A 12,604-nucleotide genomic window follows, 5' to 3' on the forward strand; every position below is an offset into this window, starting at 1 on the left:
ATATTTATATAGCTCTTACTACTCCTTTGGGAGGTGCTAAAGTGATTGCCTACGTGGGTAGCATGCTACACAGTGTTAGGAAGGATGTTGTCTCAGTTTTGATCTTGTGGGAATTGATTCCATTTTGTCTGTGACCGCTCAAGTGCGGTAATAATGTTGAGGTGCAGTGTGATGGATGAGGTCCCAGATGTAGGTACATAGATTTCAGTAGGCACCAGCTCTGCACGTCCCTTTTATGATATTTCTTATGATCATAGTCTACTTAGCTGGTTACTGCTCTAAGTATTAAGTCCTTTTACTTCAAAAAATTTTAAGTTTATGATCCCGAGCAGGCATAAGTTGGAGGGACAGATTGTAGTGAGACCTGCTATATGGTCTTTGCTATTAGAATTGTATACATATAATTATTATTGTGAGAAGTCAAGAAGCGGTTAAAGTATACAGCTAAGTGGGACCTGCAGTGGTGGACTAAATTGTAGTTCTCCATTGGTATGTGGCAGATTTCTTCAGTTCTTCTTTGACTGTTCAATAGGTGATGGGTTGATTTGGACTGGTACAGCACTGGGTAATGGACATGATCCATATGGGTTCTGTCTTATGTGAGAGGAAGAGGATCAAGCAGTATAAGGGAATTGTTATGCACCCTATTTGAACTGCAAATATCAGTCCGACCGCTAAGAATTATAGTCAGACCCCCCCAGGATATAGCGGCATGGATTCGCAAATTTAGCGGCACAAATATGAAAATTTAGCGGCACAAATATGGAAATTTAGCGGCATTTTTGCGGCACTTTATTTTACTCGTAATCATTCATTTTCAGCCTTAAATCAATGGAAACTGTTTTAGCAGAGTATTCCACTTTGAATAGGCAACCTGGAATATGGAATAGAGGAAGCCGCCCACAGGTGAAGGCTGTTATCCCTTGAGAGGGGAGCAAGATGGAGTGGCTTTTTGACAATGGGGAGATGGAAAGAGGTCTGTGGTGATAGTATTGAGAGGGAAAATAGCATTTTTCTGTGCAGCTCAACGACTAAGAGAAGACGGGGTAACTTTTGTGATAGGGCTTGGGAAGGAAGATGGGACTATTCACTGTTAGAGGTGAGATGGGGTAGTTTGTGGTGATACTAACAGCGGAGATAAAGCAGTTGGTTGACAAGCAGAGATTGGGGAGGTCTGCGGGGAAACCTAGTGAAAAGGGCAGACAGTTTGTTGACGGGAGTCGTCTATTTTATTTTTTTAGATGGGATGGGGCTGTCTAGAGTGCTAATGCTGCTTTGAAAGTAGTTGATAGGCGGGCTACGGCGACAGGACGGCTGTCACAGGCGTTGCCTTGAGCTGCCCTTCACCCAGCGAGGCACCCGTCGTGCCCCGTGGGAGCGCGGTGTGTGTCTCCCACCTGGCCCTGTGTGACTCATCGCGGGGATGAAGTGGCCGCACGGGCCTCAGAAAGCTCTCGCTCCGTTCTCAGAGGAGCCCTTTAGTCCTTCCGGACGCCCCGCTGCGGCAGCCCCTTTCAGACCCGAGCTCCCGCTGCTCCGCTCTCTCTGCACGCACACACAGACTCGACACAAACACCCCGAGAGCCTTTCAATTCCTCATCACCCTTTTTGTTCCAACGTGAAGTAAAATGAACACAGATACCAGCCCTTTTCAGCTTCTGGACAAAAACACCGATCCCGCGGAAATCCTCATAATGAAATGTGCGCATAAAGACTCTAGGAATGCGGAGTACGTCGTTCAGGAAGCACAAGCGAAAGTAATCAGACCCCCCAGGATATAGCGGCTTTTGTAAAAATGCCACGATTTCTACAAATGTGCCGATTTCGCGGGCACTTTTGTAAAAATCGCAGCATTTTTACAAAAGTGCTGATTTTGCTCCAAACCCCGAAATCCTGGAGGGTCTGTATAGTATGTGTGGACCAGCAGGGTTATATATGCATTGACATTCCTATAAAATACCCACAATCGACATAATTCAACTGTTCACAACCTGCCTTGATATAGAAAGTTGTGTGCTGGTTGGGCTATTTCTTCTTTGTGGGATGTAGTTAACTTGAAAGTAGCCACGCTTTCATCTCTCTTCTGCAGTGTATATTCTTCTGAAGTCTTTGAATCTTGGCTGGTAACGCAGCAGCATATTTAATTAATTCTGTAGGGCATATGATGAAACTGGGGGCACCAAGTTATATAGACTGTTATCACAGTAAAACTTGGATTTTACAAGAGTAAGAATAGCTTGTAATTTTTGTTGGTATTTAATGTATCGGAAGATGAGTTGCAGTGTTTTCATTGTGTAGAATGTGCTTATTGCGGCCTTGTTGGGGATATCAAGGATAGTTCTGAACCTGAGTTAACCCATAGATTTCTGTCTTTTTGATGTCATTGGAGTGTCCTCAATTTCCTTGGGCTATATTGCAGTAGGTTGATGTTTTTGCTATTGTCCGCAGGTTTTCTCTTTTGTTCACAGGATTTTCCTTCGCTGTGATGTGCATTAGGTTGTTACTCCTCAACTATGCATTTATTGCACAAAGACGTTCTAGTTTTAATTTGTAAAGGTCTTCTGGTCAATTATCTTTAGAATGATTTGCATATCATGTGCATCGTTGTGACTTGTGAGGTTGAATGACCTAATATGGACTCCTGCTGGCACCAGACATTGTGACATCCAGCTTGCGTAAAAGGTGATAGGTATGCCACACTTTGTCTCTCAGGTAAGTGGAAATTCACAGTATAGCGTTATAACACATTCCGAGATGATGGTGTCTTTGTAGTTGCGTATGTTGAAGGTGTACAGTGCTAAATGCTTCTGGTAGTTCCAGAAATAATAGGGTGGCCATTCTGTTCTTTTCCACTTTGACTTTTAGGTAATTCATAATTGATAATTGTTGACTCTGTGCTTCTTCCTTCTCTGAATCTAGATTGTTGGTCTGACAGCAAGTCATTTTCCTCTGAACTTAAAAGCTGAGTGAAAACAGTTGTTCTTAATACTCATCATAGGAACTGGGCTATTGGTGTGCAGTTTGGTGAGTCCGATAAATAGTGGTTTTTCTTTTTTGGGAGTGGTCTAAAGTAGAAGGTTTTAAAATGTGATGGGAAAGAACCTAGTTCCAAGAAGTTGTTAAGTTTGTTGCTACCTCCCCTGCACAGGTTGTGTGAAGGGTATTTTGAAGATATTTGGGGGTGTTTGGTCTGAAGGTGATCCTGATATGTTGGCAATTATAATGTTGACTAAATCTATCTTCACAGCATGTGTGTTGTAGATATACATGCTCCGCATGCTCCTTCCGTCTGGTGTTGGACGTTCGCAACTTGTTTTTCTTCGAAAAGGTATTGAGTCATACGGTATAGTGACTCCTCCCTAAGTACACTATGCGCATGGGCATCAACGCCATTGGTGGTCTGGATCTGAGTTGATGGGGCTCCGTGTTTGCGCGGACAGTACAGTTTTTAGGGCTTTTTTGTTGTTTACTTTTTGCTTCTCTTTGACCCAAGTAGCATCAGTAAACACTTTGACAACGACCAACCTAGTTCACTGCAAATCACCAGATCAGACTTCTAAAGCCTTCAATGCCTACTATTTAGGGACTCATGGCCTCCTCGTGGTTTTTGGCTCCTTCCCCCAATCCTCATAATTTAAAAATGCACCAGAAGTGAAGAAATGAATGCCTTTCTAATAATGTCCACAGTGCCACCCCAAATACCCTTTGTCCAATTACCACTAGGTCTACAATCTGTCTGTTTCCCGAACGCAATGCCACATTCTTAGCCTGCTTTACCTTCCGGTACAAAAAGACCATTCACCTACGTGAGAGCATGTAGGCCCTTTGGAAAATGCAATCCATACACCCCCGATATCTCCCAGGAGCAGGGCGTCCACGCAGAAGAGGAATAACAACCCAAGCCGTCTGAGACTAATGGGCGAGCTCTGGCTACGAACGTTGATGCGGAATTCTCTGAGTCTGAGAAATAACAGCGGCAAGAACCCCTAGTCACGTACACGACTATCAAAATACTGACCTTCAGTAGTTTCCACGGAGTGCCACCTTGACTGAGCCTCGAGACCCTGAGCTGAAGTTTACCAACACCTTTGTACGGGCCAGACTCTCAGCCAGACCACCTCTGCCTCCTTGCCATGGCTAACACCAAGCAAAAACTTGACTTTTGGGCACGGAACTGATCTGGCTTTCCAGTGCGAACTCCCTCACAAGCCTTAAAAGACAAAATACATTTCAGTGCTGGCTTCAAAACCAAAATTTGTTGCACCAAAACCAATTTCAGCACTCATTTCTTCTTGACACCAAAGCAAAGTTAGATGCCCAAAAAACTCTGGACTCTGAAACCAGCCGGCACTGGAAAGGTCCTAGTCTACTGTCCCGAGTAACTCCAAATTACCAATTCTTCAGTGACTGCAGGATGAGCTGAATGCTAGGCAGAAACCCTTGTTTATTCATCCCCAAACAGGGAAAACCAGAACCAAGGCTCTGGCAATGTCAAGACACACTGCCTCAGAAAAGAAGGCTAACATTTGAAGAGATTGCTTTGAACTTTCACCATTCCCAAAGCAAAAAAAGTGTGAGGACTAGGCACCAGCCCCCTGCTTCATCCGCCTTCACCTCCTCATCTAAAACCACCTCTATTTGCACTTTCCAGAGGAGTCACCTCAATCTTTACAAAGCCAAGGGGGGCCAAGCTACACTCCAAACTGCTTTGATGTGCCTTATGAGCCTGGTTATAAGACTGCGTCTTTAGCTCACTGAAGCAGCTCACACCGTGTCTTTGTGGTGAGCCCCCTGGCTGACAGTGTGTGGGTCAGAGTGTATGTGAGGGGTTAGTGAGATGCGCTTCTGAAGTACACTTGTTCTTTGTTTTTGTCACACATTTTGTGTTTTCTGGAGATATCTTTTTTCCCTTACTTGGGTTTATCTATGTCATGTTCTCTCACTTATTGAGGTTTGGCTTCTCTCTGCTGTCTCTCCGAAAACGCCCTTATAAGTATTGCAGTGTGTGTGTTAGGAAAATATCTGATGAGGATTGCCACTCAAGGAATATGTACTGCCTGTCATCTGACCGTGATAAGTTGGCTTGCCTGAGAAGAGCTGAAGCCATATTGCAGAGGCTGGCTTGATACTACTTTGTGGACATGTAAGCAGTTCACACACTTTGAGATGTCTGGTAAGCCAAACCAAGAGTAGATGGGTACATCGTTCTTTTTTTTGTTGGTTCTAATTGTTATCCTAAGTATTTAAGGAGATCCTGATAAATGAACCAAATGGGATGGAATAATGTGTGAAAATATGTTGACAAGAACGTGCAATATTCTAGATTTAACCAGTGGATTCCCAGGAAAAGTGTTTCCAAAATATTGGGAAACACATAAGGCGCTAACACAACAGTATGGTGAATCCGAGGGGATAGCATAATGGAAACCTTACGGTGTAAGTCTGCAAGTCCAGTGCTTTTTTTCCAAAAGGAATAGTGGTCGGTCTATCAGTGATAGGGTTAGCACTGCATGAATTAAATATGCATGCACTTTGCTCTTGGTAATAATGACATCTAATGGGATGTGTCCACTTTCATGGATCACCCGTCTCTGTTTTTGTGGCTTGTGAGGTACCTTTTACAATATTTGTTAATCTGTATGGTACTTTAAGTACAATAGTGTGCTTCAGACAGCTGAATTGATCACAAGAGGGCACAACATAAGGAGACTAAATTGTCTACGTATCTTAATTGGTTTCATTAGCAATTTTTTTCTGATTTGCCGTGTACTGCAGGAGTGGACTTCATGCTCCATGCACCATGCCAAGCACCAAGACTACTTCCTTTTTGAACTGGTGGAGGGGCCAGAAAAGGCCACATTTCTACTGTAAAAGGACTGTTTCACCGGCACAACCTGGATTCCTCTTGCCTGCCTCTATTTAGTTAGACTCCACTAGAAGGAAACTTAAGTACAAGGCTCTGGATCGTTTCTTGATGAGCCTGTACTCCTGCAGAATCTGTTTCCGCAATAACCAAGAAATTATCAGGCATTTTGGGGGCAATGACATCCCCTGATAGGGAGTGTCGTCAGGTAGATGTATTTGGTAAGAATAGTGCACCTCCGGAAAGATTGTACCTTCAGGTTGCCAATGCTACCTACATTTTGTGTTGGTTGGACAGAGGAACTTCTTTGGACAATATTGAGTCTTTCCCGCATACCGCCCCTCCATGAGAAGCTGCCCTGATTGAGGGGCCAGGCAACACCTAACAAGCTGATTCACATTTCATCAGCTATCACTAAGATACGTACATGTCAGGTGTCACATGATTTGACCTTCCGAAGACATGCCTAGTCTCGAAACCTCAGGCTCTTCTAAATATTCACTCTCCCGTTTTCAGTTCTTCTTACTTTGGCTTGTACACACAATTAGATGCTGAGGAAATCAGCAAAAAAGTGTAAGTGAGGCAGAAGGAGAGGTAGAGCTTTGCCTAGGTCCCTGCTGTTCCCAACAGCATCAACCTAGTCAAAGTCTTGTTTGTCAGAAGTTTGCAGCACAGGAGAATCCTCTTAGGGCAGATAAGCGGTGTACTATAGATATTTTATTTGTAAAAGAAGGTATAAAAAGGAACGAAAAGGTCGGTTCTAAGTTTAAAGTACCCAAGCAACCTTTTGTTAAAAAAAATCTCAGCCTGGTGACCCTAATGTCTATCGCCCTTTTTCTCAATCATACCCTCACCCTCACTCACACACCCTCTCACCCTTACACACCCTCTCACCCCTTCACCCTCACACACACCCTCACCTAGGTCACCCTCACAACCCCATACCCTCACAACTTCACACCCTCTCTCTCACACCCCCTCGACCCCACACCATCACACCCCTCACACACCCACTCCCCCTCACCCTCACACACCCTTACACCCCCTCACCCCCCCTCACCTCCCTCACCCACACACCCCCTCACCCTCAACCCCCTGACCCCCTCTCACCCTCACACACCCACCCCCACACACACCCCCACACACTCACCCTAACACACACTCACACACCCTCACCAGCATAGCATAACAAAACATAGCATAACAAAACAAAGCATAGGATAGCAAAACATAACATAGCATAGCATAACAAAACACAACAAAACGTAGCATAACAAAACAAAGGATAGCATTGCATCGCAAAAACATAGCATAGTAGAACAAAACATAGCATAGCATAACAAAACACAACAAAATATAGCAGAACAAAGCATAATATAACAAAACATAGCATAACATAAAACATAGCATAACATAAAGCATAGCATAGCATAACAAAACAGCAAAACACAACAAAACAGCATACATAACAAAACATAGCATTGCAAAGCATAGCAAAACACAGCATAGCATAACAAAACAAAGCTTAGCATAGCATAACAAAACATAGCATAACAAAGCAAAGCAGCATAACAAAACATAGCATAGCAAAACAAAGCACAGCATAATAAATCACAACAAAAAATAGCATAGCATAGCAAAACATAACAAAGCATAGCAAAATCAAAACATAACTACACATAGCATAACAAAACAAAGCATAGGATAGCAAAACAAAACATAGCATAGCATAACAATACATAGCCAAACACAACAAAACATAGCATAATTTAAGAAAAGATGACATAGCAAAACAAAACATATAATAGCATAGCAAAACATAGCATAGCAAAACAAAGCATGATAAAACACAACAAAAAGTAGCATAGCATAACAAAGCATAGCATAACAAAACACAGCATAACAAAACATAGGATAGCAATACATAGCATAGCATACAGCATCACTCCGCACCACCACAGCATCACTCAGGGGCACCGCAAAATCACTATGTGCTACCACAGCATCACTGAACACCACAGCATCACTCGTTCGCCCTCACAACATCACTCAGTGCCACCACAGCATCAATCTGTGCAACCATTCAACACCACCTGGTTCAAATATGTTCTCTCAATGATTCAAGCTTCATTACAAATGTAACAAAAAGATGTTAATATTTCACTTCTGTTCTTGGTTATTTGTCACAATAAAATACACTGAACATAATCTTCACAAAAGTTATTTACAAAACTTTAAGCTATTGCCATTATAAATTACAATAACTTTTATTTAAGTATTAATTATTGAAAATAATTTAAAAGCAATTGTTATTTGTAATATGAATACATGTATGTCACGTAAATACAACACATTGCATTACAAATGCTATAGGTGTCACATTTGCGAAAGTTATAACTATTGGCATTGTAAATGACAAAGCTATTAATTTTTGCTATTTTCAAAAACAAAACATAAATAAAAAATTAGTCATTTACAATACCCATAGCTCAAACTTTCCTAATGCGAGACCTATTGCATAGCAAATGCTTGTGTTTTTTAAAGCTGCCCCAAACTGGCTGCATTTTAAAATACCTAATGGTATTAAAGCCTCGGCTGCAGGAATCTTTGTTATCCCAGCAATGTCAGTGTATAGTAAGAGTAGGATAACCCTGGTGATGAATGTACTTGGAATTCTTTTTTTCGTCATGGAGTTTCATAGAGCGTTAATGCGCCTTCTGCAAAGCACAAATAACATACAGACCTCATATTTATGTATTATAACGCACTGCTTTTTGTCATTTTGTTACTCGGCATTTCATAAGTTCTAATCTTTTCGTTATGGCACAGTGAGCTATGACTCGACATGCAAACTGCAATGCAGAGGTTTAGAATATTCTTTATTTTCAATCTTACATTACTCTAAGGTTGCTTCAAAGGGTTCGTTTGGATAGTATTAAAGTCCTATATTAGTTTAAAATCCTGACTGTCTTTCTCCATACCAAGCACTTTTTAAACCACTTTATTTTAATGTTGCCATTTTACCACTGTTGCATTGTAATTGCAAATTAGATATTTATCATTATTCAAATTGTGTGCGTTGTCCATAGGGGGAGGTAGGAGATTACGAAGTGAGTTTTCAATGCAATGTCATGAGCTGTAAAGGGGTGTCTATGTCAGAAGAGCTATCTGATGGGGACTTCATCATGTGGAGTCTGGCTTTTCGAATCCCTTCAGGCACCAGAGTGGGATGGTCTTCCTTAATCTGTCTCTTATCATTAAAGTTTTGAAAAACAGCCAGGCGGCTTCAAATGTATCCATTCCGTCATGTAGTGTAGCCATCAGTTCCCCAAGTGCATAAATGCATCGGGTTATTTCCATACTCAGATTAAGGTGAAATGTGCAGCTACTAAAATATGCTAGGTGAGTTTGGTTAGGGGTGTTCACTGTCTTCCCCTGGGTTGCTCAGTAATACAGTTAAGGGATGTAGGTGGATTGCAACTCCCATTATCTGTCTTATATGTGAGCGGGTTTCGCCTCACTATGCTTGAATGAATCTGCATGATCACCGCGTAAGGAAAAGGAGCCTTTCTCGCCATAATTTATCCAGCAGGTATTTAGGCTGACCAACATTGCATAATAAACAGTCCCAATACATTTCGGGTTCGAGGCTGAACCCTTCTTCAGGAGATAACTCAATTAAGTCCGATGTGACGTTTGTCAGATAATTTAGTGGTCCGCAGGAATCTACAACACAATAGTTCTCGGTGTTATGAACAAACTGCATAATGTATAGGTTGCACTGTAAAAAGGAAACTGGGAATAGTGTCAAAGTGTACAAAAGGGTGCCCGAACCCGAAATGCATTGGGACTGTTTCTTTTGTAACATTGATTTATCCATATGCAATGATATTTTGTATATGTGATCATGGTGAAATATTCAGAAAATTAAAACAATGTTACCAGTATTTGCAAAATACTTGTATATGCTGATTTCTTTTTGATTGACAAAATGTTTATAATAATGATAAACGCCTTTCATGCCTTGGAGCTTACCAGTATTCTTGAATTAATTTTTCTAAATCTTAACTTGAGACTTCTTTTGTCTAAAGCTGTGCACCACTTGGCGATGGGTACCCCACAGTCCTTTCTCGTATTTCTACTTATTGAGAGAAAGTTGGGTCTTATCTCTCGCTTGGGTGGTAGCATGCAATCTCAAACAAGTGACATTAACTAAGGGTAGAACTATTGCTTTAACTTGATTCATAGGAGTGAAGGCACGCATTTCATTTCGGTGAACATTGCATGCAGGCATGTCGGAGTTAGATACCTTAATAGACTGTAACGTTATGGAACAACAACCTAGACCACAGAGTGGGTGCACATGACAGCCGACTTTTTTCCCCTCTAATGTCACTGTCTTTAGAGATGAGGTAGGGCATTAATGTTAAAATAAAATAGATTCAGAAGCAATCATCCCCGGAGTTACATAGAAAAGATGTCGGTAATGGCAAACATCATCTGTTATTCTGCCACCACTGTCTAGTACCCTGGTGGGCAAAATCGTCATATGCAGTCATCCACTGTGGCGTGGGCCCTTAACATTATGCAAAATGCTTAAACACTTATTTTAGGATGTTTCTGCAAACATTGTGCTCAAGCTGCAGGCACCTGGACTGAGGTTCGTATACTGATAACAAAATGAGCAGCGGGAAGTTTTCTGAAACATCAGAGAAACCTACTACTTTCTGCTACATAAAAGGCCCGAAGGATGAGAGCTTCATTCAGAATGCTCATTTTACATCAAGAAGCACATTTATTTTGGGTTGAATGTGATCAGCCAGGTCGATCAAAGCCTGGAGCTGGCTCCATCACCTTCTCCAAATCTGTGGCAGGAGTAGTTGCTCACCTCTGAAGGATGCACACGTTTTCATGAAGGTTTTCAAAGTAAAGTGTGACATTTGGCAGATTCTGTGATCCAAGATACAGTACAGCATGTGAGCCTCTGTACTCCCACAGAGACTTCAGTGCTTGGCTGCGGTGTTGGACGTGCACAGTGCAAATGTGGATTGCTCGGTGAGCATATGGTCATCTATAAGAATCCTAGGGGCACATGCATCATTGTAGGAATTTGCATTTCCTAAATAGCGAAAATTAAGGAATCTCTATTTAGGAATTGCAAAATCCTATGCATCAAATCCTAATTTTTTTTTTTAGGATTTCTTAAATTTCGGAATTTGTGATTCCTTAATTGTGAATCGCAATTAAGGAATGGCATTACATTGATTCCTATGGGCCTAGGAATCAATGCCGTTTTGCATTTCTTATTTTTAGGAAATCGCAATTTGTTGATGCATTGCAAGGGTGCAGAAGGGGGTCCAAAGGAACCCCCCCTGCACCCCTGAAATGTATTTTAAATTGCATGTTTCACACACACATGTCCTAAGGACATGTGTGTCTGTAACATGACACTTTTCAAAATGCATTTTTGTGCTTTTTGAAACAATTTTGCAAATTAACACGAGGGTCAACCTCGTGTTAATTTGCACTTCCTATTTCAAAATTCGCTTTTTTTAAAAAAAATGATGCATTGCATTTAAGGAATCGCACAAATGCGATTCCTTAAATGCATTCTCATTTTTAGGAAATGCAAAAAAAACTAATTTTGAAAAAATGTTTCATGCATCCCAAAAACGTATTTAGGAAGCGCAAACGGCCGAATTTACCGATTCGCACAGTTTGCACTTCCTAAATAGGTTGATGCATGTGCCCCTTAGTTCTTAGATTGAATCTTCTACCTCTAGCAGACAGATGTCTTTTGGTTCGATGGCTTTCTGCATTGTCGGTTTCTATTGCACATGCGGCTTCTGTGTGTCAGAATACTGGTAGATCCAAAAGGGCACTCTTTTTGTCCAGCTGAAGTTTGAGTGCTTTTTCCGTTGTACCATCAAAGCAGTCTTGACGTTCGTTCTTCCACTGATGTAATCTTTCCCCTGCTCTTTGTCCCATTCGTGTGGTGTTCAAAGCTTTATTTCTACATTTTTCAGTAGACTGGGATGCGTCCTCAAGGAATTACTAGTCGAGAGGAGTAATTCAGGCATTTCATCTTTTACTCTGCACTGTGACGCCCTAAATGAGACAGGTGTGTCAAGTTATCACAGGTGTGGGTCCTGTGCTTACTGTACCACTGGAACGAAGAAGCATCTGACGAAAGGGCCAAAAATGGTCTTGGGTTGCTTGTGCTCCAGCACAGAGAGGACCTGGCTTGGCATTTCTTGCTGGACTATACTTACTGGAGCAGGACCAAGGCAAATTTGCATTTGGCTGTGTCAAATCTGAGGTGCCAGGGTGGGCAAAAAAATGTTTAAATGAGATGCAACCCGAGTAATTACCATTGGCTGACAGTTCAGGTATTTCATCCATTACTTTTTGTATTCTTCATTGTACACACTGCAGCATTGTGGAGAAGCGTGGCTCAGTGGTTAGAGGTGGCAGACCCGGAAGCTGAGATCGGCCGTGGACCAGGGTTCGATTCCCCGCCTCGCGGGTCTTGGGCTCAAAATTCCACGGAGTCGACAATTCTCGCTCCGGTGCCTACTCGACTCACGGGGTCACACTCTGCGACTCTGGGCAATAGCTTGCTTAATCTCCACTACGGCCCCTCGCGGCGGGATGCCTGGCTTTCACCTTGTGGATACCCGGCCAGGGTATCTCACAGGGGAATACCAGGACGGGTTCCCTAAGCAAGCGCCTTGAGACCCC

This window comes from Lissotriton vulgaris, chromosome 5 (assembly GCF_964263255.1).
Source record: "Lissotriton vulgaris chromosome 5, aLisVul1.2, whole genome shotgun sequence".
In the NCBI taxonomy this organism is placed as follows: domain Eukaryota; kingdom Metazoa; phylum Chordata; class Amphibia; order Caudata; family Salamandridae; genus Lissotriton; species Lissotriton vulgaris.